The sequence below is a fragment of the Ammospiza caudacuta genome, chromosome 9 (assembly GCF_027887145.1).
Source record: "Ammospiza caudacuta isolate bAmmCau1 chromosome 9, bAmmCau1.pri, whole genome shotgun sequence".
NCBI classification, from domain to species: Eukaryota; Metazoa; Chordata; class Aves; order Passeriformes; family Passerellidae; genus Ammospiza; species Ammospiza caudacuta.
Genome location: NC_080601.1, coordinates 25,969,641 through 25,990,786, shown reverse-complemented (window position 1 = coordinate 25,990,786; position 21,146 = coordinate 25,969,641).

The following is a 21,146-nucleotide window of genomic DNA, read 5'->3' as shown; positions in this document are numbered from 1 at the left end:
TGAGAACACAGAGAAACATCTGCAGCAATGGAGAGAAAATAAGCCAGAAAAAGGAAAGAAGGAAAAAAAATGGGAAAATATGGAACTTGGAGAACATGCATTTTTGGAAATATCTTTAAAAGATTATCACTGCCAGAAGAATGCTAAAATAAAATAATACATAGTTTTCTAATGTAAATTTCAGGCAAGTCTTTTGTTTCAATTCTGTTTCATTCTACAGTCAGAATTTTTTATTCTGAATGAGCTTATTATTTAACATTTACACAACTTTGTCTACAAAGTTAAACTCCTTCAGAAGGCATTGCTGTGTACAAACCTTTAATGGTTCACAGTTTGTTGGAGTGTGTACTTTTCTTTTCAAGGTTTCTGCATAGGAAAAATAAACCACAAAATATAGTAATAGTAATAGTAATAGTAATAGTAATAATAATAATCCTCACTGTTGATATTTAAACTGTTTTCTATTTTCTTATTATGACACATTAATATTATGAACTTTAATTCTAAGGCAACCATTTTATAATATTCACTTTATTCAGCTAATAATCTAAAATATTCCCCAGTAAAGTTGAAGAGATGATAATGCACATTTGAGGGAATATGTTTAGATAGAATATTTAGCTATACCTTGTTTTCAAAACTGGCAACTTCCCCCTTTTCTGAACAATCTTTCCTGTAAAAAACACCCAACAAACCAAAAGTTAAAAAGGAATCTCAATATGAAATGAGAATATATATTACATTGGAACCAGAAAAACCATTGCCTGGCCTTTCTTTTCCCTGGAAAATTGATTCTGGAGGAGTTTTCTCTTAAAATATTTCTTTTGGATTCATTTTAAAAATTGGTTTAGTGGCAGAAGGTGTTTTTGATATCTGCATATGTGCTTCCAGTTATTAATATGATGATTTGTACCTAGACAATAAAAGTTGTCTGAAATATGATGGAATTAAATCAATAAGTAATGACATGAAGTAATGACACGTAATGTTATGTTTTGTAGACTGACATCACCTCAGCTTTATCCTGGGGCCATCCATATCACTTTGAAGGCTGATTTAATTTTTTGTATTATACTTATTTGGGAGCAGGAATGAAATTGCATTAAGATGCCTTGAAAGTCATTTCCCCCTTCCTTCGCTCTCAAAATAAAGCAAGTCCCAAACATGAAATGGGAGTCAGGGAGAAATGTTTTTCTATGTTTGCCTGTATCTAGGAAATGCAGACCAAGGCAGAGTGACTTTGGTCTGTGTCCTGCCTGGAGCTGAAGGCACAGGGAGTCACAGGGGACGGTGCTGTGGTTGTGCTCATCTCTCTCACCCACAATGCTGCCAGGGATCCACAGCTATCATTCATCTGGGTTGGATGTGCTGAGCTTTTGAAGGTGAAATCTGGAGGGGGGGAAACACCATCTTTGCATGAGGAACTGGAGTATTAAACATCTGTGTGGAGCTGGAGGAGACGAAGCCCTGTGGGATTGGTTGTGGTTGTCTGCGTTTGGTCCCAGCTCATCAAACTATGAAGGCAAGAGGGAACCAGAGGTCTGGCCCCCATTTAGCCAATTAGCTGAGCACATGAGTCATCCAAACAAGGATCAGTTGGCTTATCTCTGCTGGGGGATGGCCCAGAAAAAGGCTGAAGGGTCTTTGCTGGAGCCTTCCACCCTGAGCAGAGCCTGCAGTTGTGCTCAGCACAGGCCAGACCATTTGATCCCTGCAGTACATGCACACCCAGCTCCTACCTGAGTACCACATGCAGCTTTTTTGGGCTGCATTACCCCATCTACGGGGCATTTGTTAAATCTTCTAAGTTATTTCTGCTGCAGCAGCAGCATCAGTGGGAGCCACGTGTATTTGCTGGAGAAAGACTGAGGCGAGTGTACACGTCCTCTAATATAGTTTGTATAACTGATAATGAAAGGAGGCACTGACCCCACAAACACCCACATGCAGGATCATTTTCATTATCTCACTGAGACTGTTGATTGGTGTTTTTGAGTGTGCTCCTGATTAACCAACACACCAAAAAGAAGCTTATACCCGGTGCTGCTGCCTCAGCACGGCGGCAGCAGGAGCCCATCCCCGCGGAGGCAGCCCCTCCTCGCCGCCAAGGCCGGCTCACAGCACTCGGGGCTACATGGGGCAAAAACCCCCAACCAATTCACCAACAAAACTCAAAATGGCTTTGCTGAAAACTGTTTGGGTTACAGTAAAAAGCCATTCCTCTCTGGGGTTCTGGGACAGCTGGAACTTTTTGAATTAACCTTGTTTTTCCCTTGCCAGAAGCAGACTGGCTGAGTGACACTGAGTTCTTTGTGCAGTGGTCAGCTTTGATGGCCACTTGTTTAAAAATTGTTTGTGAAATACCATTTGGAGTTATCAACTTATCCTGGTTGAAAATTTTCTAAATGAAAAGGTCTAAATTTGGGGGGAAAAGGTAGTTTTTTTAAAAAAAATATTACGGGAAAAAAACCCCCACACAAAGCTATAGCTTAGCAGAAGAAACTTTTGTTGGAGTCACAGTTTTCAAAAGAATCTGAAAAGATTCTTTTCAGATCTTTTTTTTGCGCAGCTAATTGTGATTTTGATATTCCTTAAATTATTGTTATTGTCTCTGTTACAGTAGGAAATTTGTTTGATGGGTCAGCACTTATCCAAGATTAGGACCAGAAGTCTTTCCCCCTATTCCTTTCCATTAATCAGAAACTCTTTGTAACCGATTGTTTTAAATTAATTTTATACATTTATTCAATTCACACATAAAACTGCATTCAAAGAATTATGTTAGGGTTTTTTTCCTAACAGTGCCAGAATAATCTTGATTTTTTTCAAGAGTAGAAAATAATTTTTGCCTTCCTTCTGTTTTTGTTGGGTTTGCTTTAAAAAAATTAATTAGATTTTATTTTATTTTATTTTGGATGCAGCTAGCTGTGGTAAGCACGGTGCTGGCCTGAGCAGCTTTCAGCTCTGAAAGTCCTGGTCACACACCAAACCTCTGTGTGCTGAAGATGTGCAATCCCCTGTTACAGAGAGCTGGAATTCCCTGCCCTCTGCTTCCCTGGGGCTGGAAGTTCAGTACTTACCCTCAGCTCAGCTGTTCTTTGTCTCTCTGCTTTTGAGACAAAAGTAAAATGAACAGAAATGAGGAGCCCATGCTTTGGTTTTCGAGCAGGAGGGAGTAAAGCTTAAGAAAACTCACTCTCTCTCTGCCTGTAAAGAATGTGAACCCGCTGGTCTGACGCTGCGGTTAACTGTCTGTCTTTCCTAGACTGCAACTGTCTCAAAATAACAAAGCAGCGATTAAAAAGTATCAATCAATATGTACTTTTTTAAACTACAGTTAGGAAGTGGTACTAAGACGGGAATAGATGAAAACATGGAGAAAAACATGGAGAAAAACAGTTTTGTTTCCCAGGGTCTTCCCTGTCTCAGCCAGAGGAAATTTTTGGAAAGTCATTATGCTTAGCAATTTAGAAACTTTTTAGAAAGTCATTTAGTTTAGAAAACCTCACCACCTGCTGTTGTGAGATTTTAGGCACATGTAAGGGCTCACCAGACTCTTGCTCTCTAGGCATCCATGTAGAATGTGTCTAGTTTACGATTCCAGTGCTCAGGGGGGTTAGGAGGAACCTGGGCTATCAGGTGTGTGGGACACAAATATGCTGAAAGGCAGGGCTTAACCCCAGATCTCCCCATGTAAGGTGGCAAAGGGGAAGGAAGAGGTACAGGTGGGGATGGGGCTTGCTCAGGCTCATGGTGAGGAGGTGATCAAGTGCACTGAGTTGTGGCCAGGCCTCTGTGTGTTCTCCCTCTCCCACTGGATCTGGCTGTTTCCACAGGAGAGCCTGGGGAAGATGTGGGGGTGTTCTGTGAGGTCAGGTGGGGGAGGAGAGGATAAAGGCCAGCAGGTCCTGGGGAGCCATGGTGAATCACAAGGGTTCACTTTTGAGAACTGCAGAGAAAAGGCACCAAGTCTGCGGGGCAGGGGGTTTGACAGTGGGCAGTGAGGGGCACCTTGAGGAGCAGGAGCCTGGCTTGGGCAGAGGAGGGCTGTTCTCCCATAGGGGCTACACCCAGCTTGCCTGGCTCTGCACCAGTGGCATGCACTGGAGGGCCTGGCAGGGCCTGGAGATGTCACAGCATGGAGTTGCTGCTGAAATGGCAGTCCTCTGGCATCCCACAGTGACACAGTTGTGGAGCATGGTGGTAACTGCTGGGCTGTATCCAGAGAATTTCCTTCCAGGATTAGGCTCCAGGAAGTTTTATATGCATTTACAGCATTGCTGGACTGTGCTCCACTGCCCTTGGAGGGACACCTGCAGCCACAGAGGAACGCGTCCCAGGCTCCCTGTCCCCTGACTTTGCCACTTGCAGGGGCAAGTGAGGGAGATGTGGCAGGGGCATTTCCCACTCACCCCTATTCACACAGAAATGCTTGAAAAGGTCTGGCTTTCACTTTGGGATGGAGTGAAAACAAATGTTGTAACCTTATCAGTTGTTATGACAGGTCTGAAACCCGCCTTTGCTGTGGCTCATACCACCACATCCAGAGGCAGGAGGTGGGATGTAGGGCAGAGTATGCTCTCTCTGTGGAGCAAGGCACCAGACATCTCTTGGTGTGCCCACCATGATGCACTCTCCCTTCAGACTTGGTCCTTTGAAGATCTGAGGATCTGAGCAGAGCCATCTCACACACCACAGGCAGAAGCCAGACCAGTAGCAGGCAGGAGAGGGGATGCAGATCCCCTGCTGGGACCCCAGGGTGCACATATGTGTGCCAGTCCCTGGGGAAACACACCACAGCCCTGGCAGGGAAAGCACAGAGACAGGCAGAGACACACCTGTAATGTCATCCAGAGGAAAGGACTTCCTAAGGGACCTTGTGGCTACAGGCACTGTCAAAAGAAGTGAGGAGTGAGGAATTGTGTCCTGTTGCTGAACATCTGTGTCTCAGGAGCTGGTTTCTCTCCCTTCCCTGCTGGGATTGCAGGAGGTTACTCCAGCCTCACTCCCCTTCCTGAATGAAACCCTGACTGTTGCTGATGGCTTGGCCCAAACTGGATCTGGTGGGATAAGAGGAGTGGAGATCCCCTCACACAGGAGATGTGAGGGGTGGGGGGATGAGGTATTTCTTGGCACTTCTAGAGATGCTGCCTTGCATGGAACTCATCCCACTCTCCTTTTTTCCTTCCTTGTGTCCTGTCCCTCCCTTCAGTCTCAGGAACCTCCCTTAATTTGCCATTATTTTAAAGCCCTAGGGGTGTTTCCTGGATGGGAGCCAGGGAATCTCAAACCTTCTTGCGGTAGATAGAGAGGGACACTTGGCTGTCTGTTTTCCCCCATAGTATGGGGTCTAGGGCAAGATAACCCCTATCACAAGTGCTCTGATGCACATAGGGGTCAAAGCTATGGGTGTTTCTCCCAAAATGCATAGCACTACTCCTTCACAGGTGACCCTGCTGGACGGTGACCCACAGAGGGAGCCAGAACAGCACGACGTGAAACACCGTCCTGGTGACAACCTCTCAGGCCAGGGGTCAGCACCCATGGGGAGTGAGACAAGCAGGACTGGGTTCACACCCTGCCCCTCTCCTCGACCCTGTGCCGTGCGGGGGGAGCTGCCGGGGATGTCCCCGCCCGCCCCGGGGCCGCCCGGGAGCGATCGGCGGGCACCGAGCTCCATCTAGGGGTCAGGGAGCGCCTGGCGAGCGCTCGGCTCGTCCCCGCCGGCCCCGGCCCCACGCCCGCGCCCCGCCCAGGGCACAGGGTGCCGGTGACCACGGCAGCCGAGCCCCAGGCGCTCCAGCGAATGGGTCAGACTGGGAGCACTGGGTGCCCAGGATGAAGGGCAGCCAAACCCAGCCCCAAGCGCGCCCTTGGAGACACAGCCTGGCCCTGGAGCAGACATAGGGTCAGAAATATTTAGGTAGGAAAAGACCTCACAGATCATGGAGTCCATCCTTAACCTAACAGTGCCAGGTCCATCCCTAAACCATGTCCCTAAGGACTACAGCTGCATACTTTTTTCTTGAAAAAAGCCAGCCCTGAGAAATTCAAGCAATGGACTGCCCTCTATTTAGTATTCCCCACTGGAATTAGGAAACAAGACTTTCCATAGGATATCCCATGTGCTGGGTAAGTTGCAAGATGTTTGGGTGCACTGGGCAGTGCCAGGATGGGGAGTGTGATGTGGGCAGGGTCACTGAGGGGGGTTGCAGCCACAATGAGAGGCCCTTGACTCTCTGAGCTCCAGCAAGGCAAGGAGAAAGGGGTCTGGCTCCATCCCTCTCCTGGCTACACACCCCTGGCTCATGGAGTGCAGTAAATACTGAGGACAAGCAGCTGGGGTTTTTAAGCAGAGGGATGAACTTTGATCAAAACAGGTGGCTGCAACAGCTCTCTAGGACAGCCAAGAGGCTGCTTGCATTCATCAAAAGAAAAAATAAAAAACCTGTTAATCACTCAAGCACATAAATAATGAAGCAATGATTTTTGTCTTTGTGATAAACCAAGTCAATAAAGCTCAAGGAAACCACCTGTATTTTATTATCACATATTCATATGTTTAATGCTATTAAAACAAGAGTCTGGGGTGAGCTGCAGGAACTCAAAGCACTTAATGGTGCAGACACAAACGTTCTCTCCTCCCTTCCCAAAGGTGATTTGAACCAGTTTGAGCAAATGTCTTTGTCTCTTAAAATAATTATGTGATTTAGGGGCACTTTTTCCTGGCTTGCATCAAATGACTTTAATGGGGTCTGCTTGTGTGTGTCTGTGTGTGTCAGTTTAACAAGTTATTGCTTTTTAAAGCTGCATTTATAGCCCAGTATTCACCAGAAAAGTAATTCTTTATGAGAAGGGATTATTTGTGTTTCACCATCACTTGGCATCTATTCCACAGAACATTTACTAGTGAAATTGTGCCCAGAGGGCAGAGGCCAAAATGATCTAAAAAGATATGTTGAAATTTGAGATAAACATTCTCTGGATGTTCTACACCCTGTGAACTTTCTCTTCTTTGCCCAATAGGTTTTGTCCTCTTTGGTCCAGTCTTGACCACTCTCTTGGCCCTCCTCAAGGTCAGGTTGACCTCTGTCCTCCCAGCCTGTGTTCTCCTCATAGCCCCAAATGGGATTTCCCTGGGGCAGAGAAGAGCTGACAGCAGCCCAGCCAGACTGGGATAGATCTGAAGGAGGGTTTCACACTGGCCAACATTTGAGTGATGAATGTCCTGGATGGGTCCTCACAAGTGACCCTTCTCTCTTTGTCCCACCAAGACCTGTCAGCGCTGGGGAGAAAAGGGCTGTGTTGGGATCTGTGTTGGGGGCTGTTTGGGGGCTAGGTGAGCATGCAGGGAGCCAGACTCCATTTCCACCCCCTACCCTAGCCATAGCTGGGCCAGACATTTGGGGTAATGTGAGACTGCTCGCTGATGAAAATAGAAAATAGAAAAGCTGTGAAGAGTCAAAAACAGTTTGAGTTTGGTAGGAAAGAGGGAATGTGGATGCACAGCCAACCTGCTGTAGTGCCTTGTTTCCTGCAATGAGGAGAAAGCATCAACACTGTGGGACAAAGCCCTGATGAATCCTGCTTGGCACGGTCGTCAGTTCTGGTGGGCTTGCAGGGGAGCAGAGCACTGAGCCATGCTCCTTGGGGAGGACACTTGCTGAGTGAGCCGCCTCATTTAGTTCTTGTCCTGGAGGCACTGGGAATCTCCTAAGCAACTGAGCTGTGCCACTGAAGCAGCTAATTTCTCCTCACAGCTAATTTCTCCTCATAGGTGTCTTTGGCTGCTTCAGGTAAAGGTAAAATGTAGTCTCACATGAATTATCAGTGCAGTTGGAGAACAGTGGCAGCTCAGCAGCAGCCAGCCTCATTTCTTGGAGAAAAATACCACCAGTACATACACCAAGAAGTGCAAGAGAGAGGGCTCAGCAGTTAAAGAATCAGTTAAAGGTTGTTCATGGCACAAAACAGGCTAAAGACATGGTCTTTATCAGGGGAGATCAGCCCCTCTGGCAGATACAAGGGAAGAGATGGACACTACCAAGTGAGAAGCAGGAGGATGAGTGAGATGGTGCTGCCTGTAGGGTGCCTTTGTCTAGCTACATCCTGCACCAGGCCGTGGGATCACGGAGCTGAGCTGGCTCCCACAGTGGCAGCAGGACAACCTCCTCCACAGAATACTGGTGCAAAGGCCAGGGGCTCTCTGGTGCTCTGCTGGCTGCTGCAGCTCATGGGAGACCCCTCATGTCCCTGCAAAAGAAGCCCAGGGAACATTACCCCTGCACTAGGATCAAGTCACTCCACCAAAGCAGGCAGCAACATCGCAAGGAAATGTTCAGGGCTACAATCAAGAAAGTCTGGGTTCTTTATCTATGCTAGGGCACTGGCTTTGGTATGCCATCTGGTCTCATCTTCCAGAACCACATGGTCCACCCAGGTGGGGAAGTCATCCGGAAATGGAAGGAATATGAAATGCTCCAGTGACTCATATGGGTGAGAGATTTATATGTTTTGTGGTCACAGCAGATCATTCTAACAGTTCATCTGACCTACTGGATCTCCCAGGTACAATATGTTTGACCCTTATTTTGAGCTTCAGACTCCTCCTTGACTTGTTGCAAATGTTCTACAGGGATATTGGATATTTGGCTAAAGGGGCCTTGTGATGGACAACCTACCCACAAATCCCAGCCCTACAAGGCTTCTAGCATGTTAGAAGTTGCAACTTTAACCCCAAATTGGTTTGTGTCAAATCCTGAACTCATTGAATTTTTGTGTCTTTTCAAGGTTAAAGCAACAGCTTTCAGTGAAAGTAGGTTTTCTTACCATGTACCTTAAATCTTTTCTGGAGGAAGAAATCAGATCAATTCTCACATCCTTTGTGTCTGTAATAGCTGTGATTGCAAACATCTGCAGTATGTCCTGGCCACCAAGAAGGATTATTGTATTCTGTTGACCTTTCATCTCTGTACAAAATCAGAGGAAACAATTCCAGCTCCTTGTAAATGGTCTCTCCTGCTCCTGGCCTGTTTCTTGCTCATCCAATGCTCTGACAGGACCGTGTCTTTGCCCTTAGGTTGTTATGAGGGAGCTGAACATGTGGGTTTCCCAGGGGAAGACAAGACTCAGCTCCTTTGCATTAATCTGTTGCTGGGGTTATTAATTGACACTGGACTAGCAAACTGAATTTTTGGAAATCATGGGTAGTCCAGGTCTGCAACAGTACAGAGATGGAAATGTAAGTATAATGGACGCATTAAGGCATCTGTACTGCAATGGGCACCCCGAGACACATCGCTGCAAACTGGTTGCTGCAGGAAAGTGTGTTAGCAGACTGGGTCTATCCCATCTCATCTCCCATTAAGGAGTTTGTTCTGAGGCCCTGATGATATCTGCCTGAAAGGGATAAGTGGCTGCAGATCTGAGACCTCTTTGCAAGAGAGATGACATGCTGTGGGATATACAGGTGTGGAAGCAACACTGGGACAGCAACAATCCCAAATCTGTTGAGCAATACCCAAGTTTACAGCAGAAAATTCCTCTCTCCCCACATTACATGGTGGCCTGCAAGCTGCTCGTCATGAAGATTTCCCAGGACAGTTCTGCTGCAGCTTTTCAGAGAACTGGGTGATGAGAATCTGGTGGTAACAGCCAAGGTTCTCCCCATGCTCCAACCTGAGGAATGCCCCAGCAGGGAGGGTCTGACCCTGTCCTTGGAATGCTAGCCTTGTCCCCTGTTCCTTCTTTTCCCTCTTATAACACATCCTTTCAGCAAAGTGGTGTGTTATCTTAATTCTGCAGACAGCAGCACTCAGGGATAAGGTAACTAATTTGGGAAATTATCCTGGCTGTCAATTCCCTGAGTGATTGGTGGGAGAGGCTTTGAAGCCCCACGCATGCTCCCTGCCATTCACTTGGACTTGAATTACCCTTTTATTTTACTTCCTCCTTGTTCTCATTGCCACACCACTCAAACTAAAATTATTCGCCTACAACCACAAACGCAGGGATATATCACCGGGAGTGCTGTAGGGCTGTCGCCATATATAATTCTCTGAGCTCAATATTTATAGGGCTACACAGGGCACAAATCATAGCCAGAAAGCCCATCGAGCTGGAGAGCTAGGTATAAACTCCAGAAATATCGCAAGCCATCGCTCACAGGAGACTGCCCGGCAGGCCCGCTGGCTGTACATCAAGCTGTAATGCCATCTGAGTCCGCGCTCGGTGCTGGAGTGGATCAGAGGTCACTTCCAAGCTTTTCTTCCATAAATCCTGGGTGCTGGCTCTCAGCAAGGTTAGGGGCTGGGGGAACCCTGCTCGGAGTGCTCCCTCCTTCTGCTTGCTGCTGCTGACACTGAGCTGGCCCAGCACTCTATGTGGGTTTTTATCTTTGGGGTCTTGTCCTTCCTTCTGCTCCTCTGCTATAGAAAACAGAGATTAGAGGGAGGAGAGGTGTACTGGATCTTACAGCTCCACTGTACAAGCTATGGGAGCTCCTCTGAAATGTCCTTTTGCTGGGCTTTGGGGAAGTCTGAGGCCCTCTTCTTCTCACCCCTCAGGGTCACATTCTCCCTCATGCCCCAGTCCTGTGCAGGGCTGTGAATTTTCTCTAAGTGCTCAGGTGGTTACAGGCATGCAGCATACTGCCTGCCCACATAACCAGCCCACGGTCATCAGTCCTAGGATAGTTCAGCTCCCTCTGTCACGGTTTTCTCTCCTCTTTTCCGCCTTTTCAAAGCTTCTCTTTGTCTTGGGTGGAGCTGATGCCTCACTGGGGATGAGGGAGTGGCTCCTGACCAGGGCAGGTCCCAATGCAGTTTGGGGGTTTTGCATTGCATTTAAAGCCAATCCAAAGAGCAAAGAGCAGGTGAAATGAGTGCTCTGCAGATGCAGACTAATCCTTCCCCAGCTCTTCTCACCCTGGCAGCTTCCACCCTCAGGTGCTGGTGATCCAAAGGGTACTGCAACCGGTGGAGAAGATCCAGATGAGGCCCGATGCAATGAGCAGGTGAAGCCTCTCTGAAGCAGGGCAGCAGTGCTTTCCTGATGTGGTGCTTTCTGAACAAAGAAGTGCTGGGGTTTTGCCTGAGAAATCACCAGCCAGACAATTAATTTTATTTCTAAGCTGCATATGATGGACTTGAGCTAACCAGTCTCTGGTTCTTCCCTTTCCCCCAGCAGCATCGCAGACAGACTCTGACATTTAAGCAAAATAAAATCCAACCCTAAGCATTAAGTAAAACTCCCAGCGTGATGGGTTCGTGGCTTGCAGCAACATCTCAGCAGGGGCGTGTTAAAGCTGGTCTTCAGCAAGAGGAAGAATGAAGCTTTGCAAAACCCTGACGAGGCAAAGCTCCTAAAATAACAATTGAATTAAACTTAATTCATTTTCACTTAATATCCTTATAGTGCCTTTAGCAAATGAGGCTGTTATTATTTTGAGGAGGAAAATGGGGAGGTGCAGTCTGGATGGAACTCACATCTCCTTAATGAAAGAAAGAAAACTTTGGTGGAAATGAAATGCAGACAGTTAAAATTCTCCATTTTGGATTAAACACTCCCAAACCCGTCCAGTCTCATGTTCTTCAAGATATGCCCCACACTCAAGAGTGTGCAAACCCACCATTTTTTTCTGCCAGATGCTGGAGGTTTGCTGGCTTTGCCAGAGTTACATACCTGGTCACATGCAGCAACTGTGAGTAATTGGCCAGGTCCTTCCTTCCCTCCTCTTCTCCTGCAGTTTTTGAGTTTTTCTGCAATATTTGAACCCCAAATGCCCTCTTCCTCCCCCCCTTTTTTCTTGCAGTTTTTGAGCTTTTCTGCAACATTTGAACCCCAAATGGCCCCTGCTTGCCCTCCCCCTCACTAGCCTAATCTGCAGTGTTTAAAGCACTGTTCTTACTTTTGTTTCCATGATGTGTCAGTGTGAGCCTTTCCCTGGTTAAGGGTGAGCTAACCTCATGACTCTGTGGGGCACACAAGCACAAGCTCAGGGTAGCAGCCCTGGACACTCCTTATTCAGGACAGCCTTTGTCCACATGCCTGATTTCCAGCCATATCTCCTGTTTGCTTGTGCCCACCCTTATTTCTACTATGGGCAGGATTTGGCAAGCCCCTCACCACCAAGATTGTCTTTCTCTGTTGGAGTTGCAGAATATCATCCTAGAAAGGACATCCTGCAGCTCTTCCCCTTGGACATTCTAGCAAAGAGGGAATATCTCATGATCCCACACTCCAGAGAGGGATGGTCAACTGAAGCAAGGAGCAAATGAATCCAAGGAGCCATCCCAACCTTGCCCCACAAAATTCCTTGCTCTCAAACCTCAGGCTCTGCTAACCAAAGGGAGCAAAGGCTTCTCTGAAATGGCCATGCAGGAACTGAACTACACTTCCCAGTAGGCCACAGAGCAAGGGCCCTCCTGGTATGAAAAAGCCTCCATTTGACTCGCTCATGCTCCCTGGGGCTGGGGACAGCTGGAGGATTTTAGGATTTCAAGGCTAGACAGCCGTTGTTCATTGCTGTGTAAGCAGCAGCAACAGCAGGCATTACAGCAAAATTAATTTCCATTCTGAGTGCAGCTCTCCTGTGTCACTACTGCCATTACAGTCTTCTTCCCAGAGCTCGAGAAAATGGCCCAGACAGGCTTTGCAAGGTCGCCTCGCCCTCTGTCTTGCTCGGGGGCAGGCTCTGCTCTAACTAATCCTCTTCTGACACACCTTTTTGTCTCTCTTACTCACAGAAACCTTTCTCCACCTGCCTTGGTTAGGGCAGCAGCTCATTAATTCTAAGAAAAGGGAGAATAAACTTTCTTAATAAGACACAGCTTTTCAAACTCTCTGTTCTTCCCATCAATTAGAATTTGATAATTTTAGGCTTATGCAAAGAAAATGGAATGAGAAGATCCCTGGGACAGTGAGCACCCATCCCTCATGGCTGCATGCCCTCTGCTGCCAACAGATGTTGCTTCTGCTCTCTCATGCTGCCAGGCAAGGACAAGCAACATTCAGAGCCTGCGTCTGCAGCAGGAACAAGATAACTTCACTGGGATATTTTCCAATAATCTGAAAAGTTAGCACATACCCATCATCTATTTCTCTGCACCTTCCTGCTGCTGGCAAGCCACACCTCTTGACCCTGAAAGATTTTCAGAGCTTTTCCAACAAAATCCAGCCTTACTTTCAAAAGCAAGGATTAATGGGAAAACAATTAACGGTCATGGTGGAGTACTTCATCAAAATCAGATCATCAGGGTTTTGTTTTTTTGAGCATTGCAGATGAAGAAGAATATGAGATGAACTCCACCATTTCTGGGGCTGGTATGAGCTATTTGCCTTCTGTATCACTGGCTAAGAAATGGATTTTTTTTCAGCACTATTCCTTTGAAGGGAGATTCCTGCCTTGGTTGAGAGCCAAAGCCTGGGAAAAAATGAAGATCTAGGTAGACATCTGCCAGAGCTTGTGAATGGACTCCTGTGCCCAGTGTATGCCAGACCCACACCCATCAGCAAACTGCGTGGAAAGCCCCAGGTCCTGTCCTGGCAGGGTGAGCACCCGAGGGCTGCTCAGGCACAGAGCTCACAGAGCAGCTGTGCTGAGCAGGGCTCCTTCTGCCCAAGTCCTGGGGGCTCTCAGGGCCAGCCAAAGACACCGAGAGGGCCTCACAAGCAGCCTCTGCCAGGACACTGAGCACATTTTAGGAAGTATTGCTGAGCTCTTGTACCTTGCTTTGGGGACACCAGCTAAGAGAGGAGCAAGGCTCGGTCTGTGCTGTGCACACAGGTACCTGTGCTTGCAGGTAGGGGAATACCTGCCCTGTTTCCTCCTCAAAAATCTCCTGTCCAAACCCTTTCTTTCCAGCCATGTTTCTGGAACATTAATCTCATCCTCCCTAGTGTAAAGGGGAGTCTAGAGAAAGCACCAAAATCAAGGCTCCAACACAGTAGAAAGAAGGTAGAAAGGCTGGGAAGTTTCCCCTGGAGACCTTACCACTCCTTCAAATTTCTTACCGCCAAACCCACTGCAAGAGGATTTTGAGGGGAGACTTGTCACCACTCCAAAGTGAGGCATCTCAGAGCCCAGCCCTACATCTCTCACCCAGACATCAGTTAAATGAAACAGGAGGTCCTGGTGGAAGAACCAAGATATCAGTTGATTATTATTTCTTCTCACTTTGGGGTAATCCTGTCTGTGTCTTTATATCTTGCAGTCCTAATTATTCTTTGGCTTTCCCTGGGAGCATTCATGGATCAAATAGGGCAGATTGCCTCCCCTCTTGGCTGAGGTTTCTGCACCCTGGGCTGGACAGGGCACAAAGAATGAGGGCAGAAGTTGTTTTGCAACCTTGCTCATGGGTATTGTGGCTGATTCTTCCTACAGGGCAGAAAAAAAGACAAAGGGAAGAGAAATTAAAGTTATTAATATCAAACAGTTAAGGGTTGTGGTTGAATTAGGTGATAAGTAAATGAGTCTAATTGGGAAAAGCATTAGCAGATCATAAAATAATAGCTTTTTAAGAAACAAGAAATAGAAGCTAATTACAAGCTGTGTGACATTGGCTTTATGTTGGTACTTCTGCTGATGGACTTGGAAGTTGCTTGACTATTCCAGTTCATTTTGGTGTGCAGGAAAGCACTGATGGATGAGGGGGATGCAGGAGTAGCAGTCAAGGATTTTTTGCTTCATCATTGAATAATAATATAATTCACATTGTAAGTGATTTCAGGAAGTCTTTGATTGAGCCCTCTCTCTTAGGAGCAGGGCTCACTGCTGCTAGGGCAGGTTTCTCAGTTCAGTAACCCTTTGAATATTGACATGGTTAGTGACTTCAAAGTTGGATCTCTAGTCTAGTATCATGGAATCCTTCATGTGGAAAGTTTCTTTCTCTTTTAAGTAATCACAGTTGTCTTTGATGCAACTTGTCTGTCACTCCTTGTGTCTATTGGCCTTTTGTCTTTCCCAATACTCCAAAAAGAATCTGACTCCATCCTCTCTAACACTCCACCAAGCATCCCTGACGTGGATAAGGGTGTCTGTGCAAAGGATGTGCAAGGACAGAACACCGGGGGGAGCTGTCAGCATGAGCATAAAGGAACGTGACTTGTGATACGCTCTACTCTCCAGGCATAAATAAACAAACCACAAAACCAAAACAAACAAACAAGCAACCTGCTGTGAAGCATTATATTTTCCTTCAAATTATTAGTTTTCTGAAAATACTCATGGGAAGTAAAAGATTGGTAATACTCATTTGTGTGCTCTAGAGGCAGGGCTAATACTTGGAGAATGATTGCTGCCCATGAAAGTGAGAGCAAAAAATAACCTGGGGAGTGTCCACCAGTACATATGTAGCACTTCATGCTGCCAGCTCTGCCAGCCTCAGAGCTGGGCACAGAACATCCTTGAGCAGTGAAGGGGGGGACACTGTCTCAAGCAGCTGGCAAGTTGGGACAGGGCACGTACTTCATACTTCATACTTCATTCCAGGTGTGAAGTCCTGTCAGTTAACAAGCAGTGACCTAGGGACTCTGCAACCCTCTCGGTTCTGGGGGTGAAGCAGGAGGCAGGAGAGTTTCCACCAGAGGTGACCCTGGGTATAAAGGAGCTCTATGCACACAGCAGAGAGTGCTCCAAAGATCAGTTTCTGACGGCAGCAGGATTTGAAACATCCAAGGACTGAATTTACTTGTCATGTCCCTAGTCCTGTTTTGGCTGAAATTCAATTAGATGTTTAAATTTGGGAGGACAGGGACTCAGGGGCATTCACTGGATCAACTAGGAAGACCTGCTTGCTTTTGTGTCACCCCACTGTTTCTGAGATGCATCAGATCATATTTGACCCTGTGTCTGGTTTTCACCTTCGTCTTCCCCCCCGACATCTGTGGCATTGGTGTCACTTTGTTTTAAGTGCCAATCCACTCCAAAATGACTGTGAACCAGGGAATGGGTTTCACCCTTCAGACTGCTTTGCTGCGGCAGCATCCTTCTTCCTCAGGTCCTGATACCGGGGGACAATATGCTTCTTCACACGGTGACATTAGTAATGTCACAAACCCTGGAAAGCATGACTTGATTTCTCTGTGGGATGTGAAGTGGCTGCTCACCTCACAGAAAAACGAATGCCACGGGGGGTTTTGCACACACAGCCCTTCCTCTTTTCACGTTTCGTCTTTCAGAAGGGCTTTCCCTCCTTTTTAAAACCGCTTGGCAGGAGGCAGCACGCCCTGCTCAGTCCCACACGGGGGATGCCAGCCGTGTTTCGGGGGTCGGGTGGCGGTGCCGCCTGCAGAGGTCCCCCTCGCCTAAGCTTTGAGCGCCGGGCGGGAAAGCGGCTCCAGCGGCTCCGGCGGGAAACGGCTCCCCCTCGCAGCCCTCACAGCCCTCACAGCCCTCATATCCTTCACATCCCTCACAGCCCTCATATCCTTCACATCCCTCACAGCCCTCACAGCCCTCACAGCCCTCACAACCCTCATATCCCTCACACCTCCCACAGCCCTCACAGCCCTCATATCCTTCACATCCCTCACACCCCCCACAGCCCTCACAGCTCTCACACCCCTTACACCCCTCACAGCCCTCACATCCTTCACACCCCTCACATGCCTCACAGCCCTCACAGCCCTCATATCCTTCACATCCCTCACAGCCCTCACACCACTTACACCCCTCACAGCCCTCACAGCCCTCACAGCCCTTACACCCCTCACATCCCTCACACCCCTTACATACCTCACACCCCTCACAGCCCTCGTCCCAGCTCCCTCCTCTGCCATTCCAGGCAAAGCAGCATTGGGATGCCCTCAGGTGTGTTGTAAGGATGTGGTGAGGTGAGCTTGGAGAAGTGGTGGCCTTGAAGTGGGACCCCCTGGAAGGCAGGACAATTAACAGACCGGGCTAACACACCGTAATTGCGGGCAGCCAGAACTGGGGGTCCTTTGACTCACCTTGCCCTGCTGAGGAGGCACCTAGTGCAGGACAGAGACACTTTGAGCCTTGCCCACAGCAGAGAGGCCTACAGGCTTGACATCACTGAGGCGAGAGGCAATGGGACAGGGCGGCCCATCATCCCGCCTCTCCAACTGCTACTGGATCCAGTTTTTGCTCCAGGCTTTGTGACGGATTTGGAACTGTCAATATCCATGTCAATACCATGGTGACTTCATCTTTGACAGTGCGTGGGGTTTTGGGAAGCAATGAGTGACCCCAGCTGCATGAAAAGGTAATAATTACTGCATTCACACCAGAGGAAACAAAAGGGCGGTGTTCCTTCCTGTGCCCAGTGGCATCTACAAGCAGGGGTGCTGCACCCAGCTGGAAGGGACCCCACACCTGGCCAAGGGTACATGCTGCATCCCCTGGCCTTGCTGCAAAGTCAGATCAGGCAAGGCAGGTGTGTGCAGGATGCCCTGGGTCCCTACCACAGCTTTTCTGGTTGTGGTCACAGGCGTCCTCTCACCCTCAGTGCACGGGACATGGTTAACCCTGTCCTGACTGGGTGCTGGAGCACTTGGGTTTGATGTTGAGGTTTGGGAATGGGGGTGGTGTTGCTCATTCACTAATCCACTGCTTTAAAATAATAGTAGTAGTAGTAGTAATAGTAGTAGTAGTAGTAATAATAATAATAATAGTAGTAGTAGTAATAATAATAAATAGTAGTTGTGGTAGTAGTTGTAGGGGATGAGACCATCCATTCACGTGGCAGTACTGAAATTTTTCCTGTGGGGGCTAGGACATGAGCTGCCAACACCCATAAACTCCTGTGTGTGGGCCAGCATTTACAGATAACTGGCCTCCACAGCCAGCAAGACTTGGACTTACAGTCGCATGACTTTTCCATCAAATACCATGTTCCTGTTCCCAAATAAAGGAACTTTCTTTTTTTTTAAGCAAGGGGAGAATAGCAGCCAGCTACTAGTGTAAAGAGCAGAAAACTGTGGAAGGGTCCTCTGAAGGAGTTGGCACAGGCTCCAGATTTCTGTGGTGACATGTTCTGTGCTTTCCTGTTCTCACTGCTCTGATCTCTGAGCAAGGTGTGAGTCCCTTCCAAGGGAAAGATTATCCCCATAATAAATGGTCTGGGGAAAGCTGAGAGGAATATTGACTTTGTCAGGAAAGGACAGATCAGAAGTGATATATTGGAATAATTTCAGCATCCCGGAAAACTCCAGTTTGGCTATAATATTAATGTTTTTGAAGATAAGGAACATTCGTGCAATAAACTTGTGGCAGTTCAGCGTGGCCTTGGCATTGCCTTGGGCTGTGAAGCCATTATGGACCCTCTGCACTGGATGCCCTGAACTCCCTGAATGTCCATGCTTGACTGAGCGTTTTTCCAGCTTGGGTTAGTGGGTCTGTGAGGATAGAGAAGCAGGACTGGTGTTGGTGAGGCCGGGCCTGCTGGGGGTGGCATGGAGGGGGCAGCTGGCTCCTTGGCAGGGGATGTGTTTGCAGGTTGGGGCACCATTCACAGCACTTCTGATCCTGGGGGTTATGGCACTGGTGGAGCGAGCCCTCCCCTGTGCCACGGCTGCTCTGTGTGCTCCCTTCCCAGGCCAGGCAGCGCAGGGCTGGCACGTGGGGAGTCCCCAGCAGCCGGGGCAAGTGTGAGCCCTGGGGGCTTTGCTGCGGCCTGGGAGGTTCCTGCGTCCCTCTGAGGGACCCCCACCAAATCGGGGGAAGTTCCCCGCACCATCCATGGGCCCGCTGAACCTGGGGAGGGCCTGGGGGGCTTCAGGGGCTCCCCCAGACCCCGGAGTGCTCACGTGTGGGATCCCTGCTCCCTTCCTTGACGTGACCACTCGGTTGCCCCTGCCCCATTCGTGTTTGTGCCTGCGGAGCCATCCCCGGGGGGGAGAGGGAGGCAGTAGGGGAGCACTGTCTTGTTCGGGAAATGGGAGACAGGGGTTGGGAAGGAGGGAGAAAGGCTTTTGCCAGAGGAAATCGATATCCCGTGAAAAGTAATTATTGAAGCATAAATTTATCATAAGGGTGATCACCAATAAAACATCTCTTGGCGACGTTTTAATTTAAAATCAAATTCGAAAAGGCCCCCCTCCCCCTTCAAAAAAAAAATCCTTAACAAGCAGAAAAATAACTGCAGCCCTTGGAACACTTCATTATACGTTCAAAGAGAGCTCCATCATCTTCGCACCGACGCCGGGCTCTGCTCTTCTGATGGATCCAATGCAGCTGATTTATGGAAATGACTTGCAAATCCATAAATGTAGTTTGCAGTGACAGCCGTGCATATCACTAGTAATTCCTTTAAACTATGCAAAGAAAAATGATTCATATCTGGTTGGACCCTGCCTTTTCCAAGGGTCGCCACTCCTGAGTCTTGATGTGTTTGTCTGTATTGGTTTCCCTCTCGATTTTTTTTTAAACTCCGTGATGGATGAGGCTGAGATCTTAACACTGAAACCAGGGACCCCGAGACCGCCAGCAGGGGAAGAGTTAAGCCTGTGGGAAGGTGGTTTTGCCCTCCTTCCCCGCGGACACGCGTGGGTCGGACGTGACACACATTGCCTCACTCGGTGTCGTATCCCCGCGGCTTTTCTCGGCACCCCCCGGGTTTCAGCCCCGGGTTCCGAAAGCTTAATTGTGTTAATTAATTAGTCCTCCATGTTTGGTTGCTGGGTGACTCCGGGCGGATGCAGAGGGATCGGAGAGGTGCAGCCCGGAGGGATGCGTGCCCGTGCCTCAGTTTCCCCAGCTGCAAGAGGGGCGTGACGGGGGCAGCGGCCCGGGCGATGCGGCTGCAGCCCCGCTCTGAGGACGCCCCCGAGTGCCCCCTCCCTGGGGCTCCCGGTTCTCTCCTCCTTGCAAGCCCCAGCACACAGGGCTGGGCCCGCACACGTCGGGCAAGGATGGAGCAAAATCAGCGGTTCTCGGGATCTCCTCATGGTTTTCCGCAGTTATCCCGGGAATCACCATACCTCCTTCCCCATTTGTATCCCCAAAGATCATCCTCCAGCAGTATCTCTGATAATGTATTTATTAGGCTTCATGATGCAATAACCACAAGCCAGAAAATGTAGCATTTTTCCACATTATCATCCAATTTCCCTTCCCGGGTATTTAGTTCAACTCTTTAACACCAGCCACATAATTAGAATTTGGATTTCCATTAATTTTCCTTGAGCCTGCAACCATTTTAAGATCACAGTGGTAATTAACGTGATACATCACTAATTTCACCAAGCACAATCTAAGTAGGCGCTCCCCCTCCTTCTCGGGGCCAAGGCCGGGGGGTGCTGAGGGGGCCGCCGGGGGTCGGGGCGGCCCGGGCCCCTGCCAGGGTGGCTCTGGCCCCGCCTGGCCCCGCCGAGGAGCGGAGCGTGTCGTGTCGCAGCCCGGCCCCGCCGCATCCTCCGCGCTCGCTACGGAAAAATACACTTTTCTTTCCAGTAAATTTAACAATTAAAAATATTTATCGGTAGCAGATTTACGTTGTTGTGTCTCCAGTCTTGGGGCATATTGGTAGACTATTAAGACTAATTAGCATCCTTTCTGCATGCAGATTTACTAAGCTGATTGCGGTATAACTCATCCCTAAAAGCCCCTATCCCTTCACATTTGCAGAATGTAGCTGAAGGCAAGGCCCTTTCGTCTCTCTCCGAGCTTGCAAGCAGCTCACGTTAGCCGGGCCTTTTGCTAAGTAAACTTTAAAAATGTGAAGCAATAACAATTTGAGTTAGAATCTTGCAGAGTACTAAAATGGAAATATTACCTCGGGAGCTTCCACAGGAAGGATCTGGGAGGAAACAAGAGGCTTAAATGTATAGAAGCACGCAGCAGATACAGGCTGTATATTCTCAGCATTAAACCCAGGGCTGTTATTTTCTTAAATATATTTGGAAATAAACAAAGGGATTTCGTACGTGCCTGGGTGGTTGTGTGTTCCTGAAGCCAAACAACACCGAGGAGAGGAGAGAGAGAGGGAGGGAGGGAAAGAGAGAGAAAACGAAGAGTTACAGAAAGTTTGCAAGATGCAGTTGCAGGGAACAGTTGTTCGTTTTTTCCTTCCTTCTCTGCATTTTGGGTCTGTTTAAAAGGCGCGGAATCAGCAGAGTGCTTTGCTGCGCAGCCCCTCAAATACAACGGGAGGGGAGATTCGTAGCATCCTTTGAACCTTACTTTG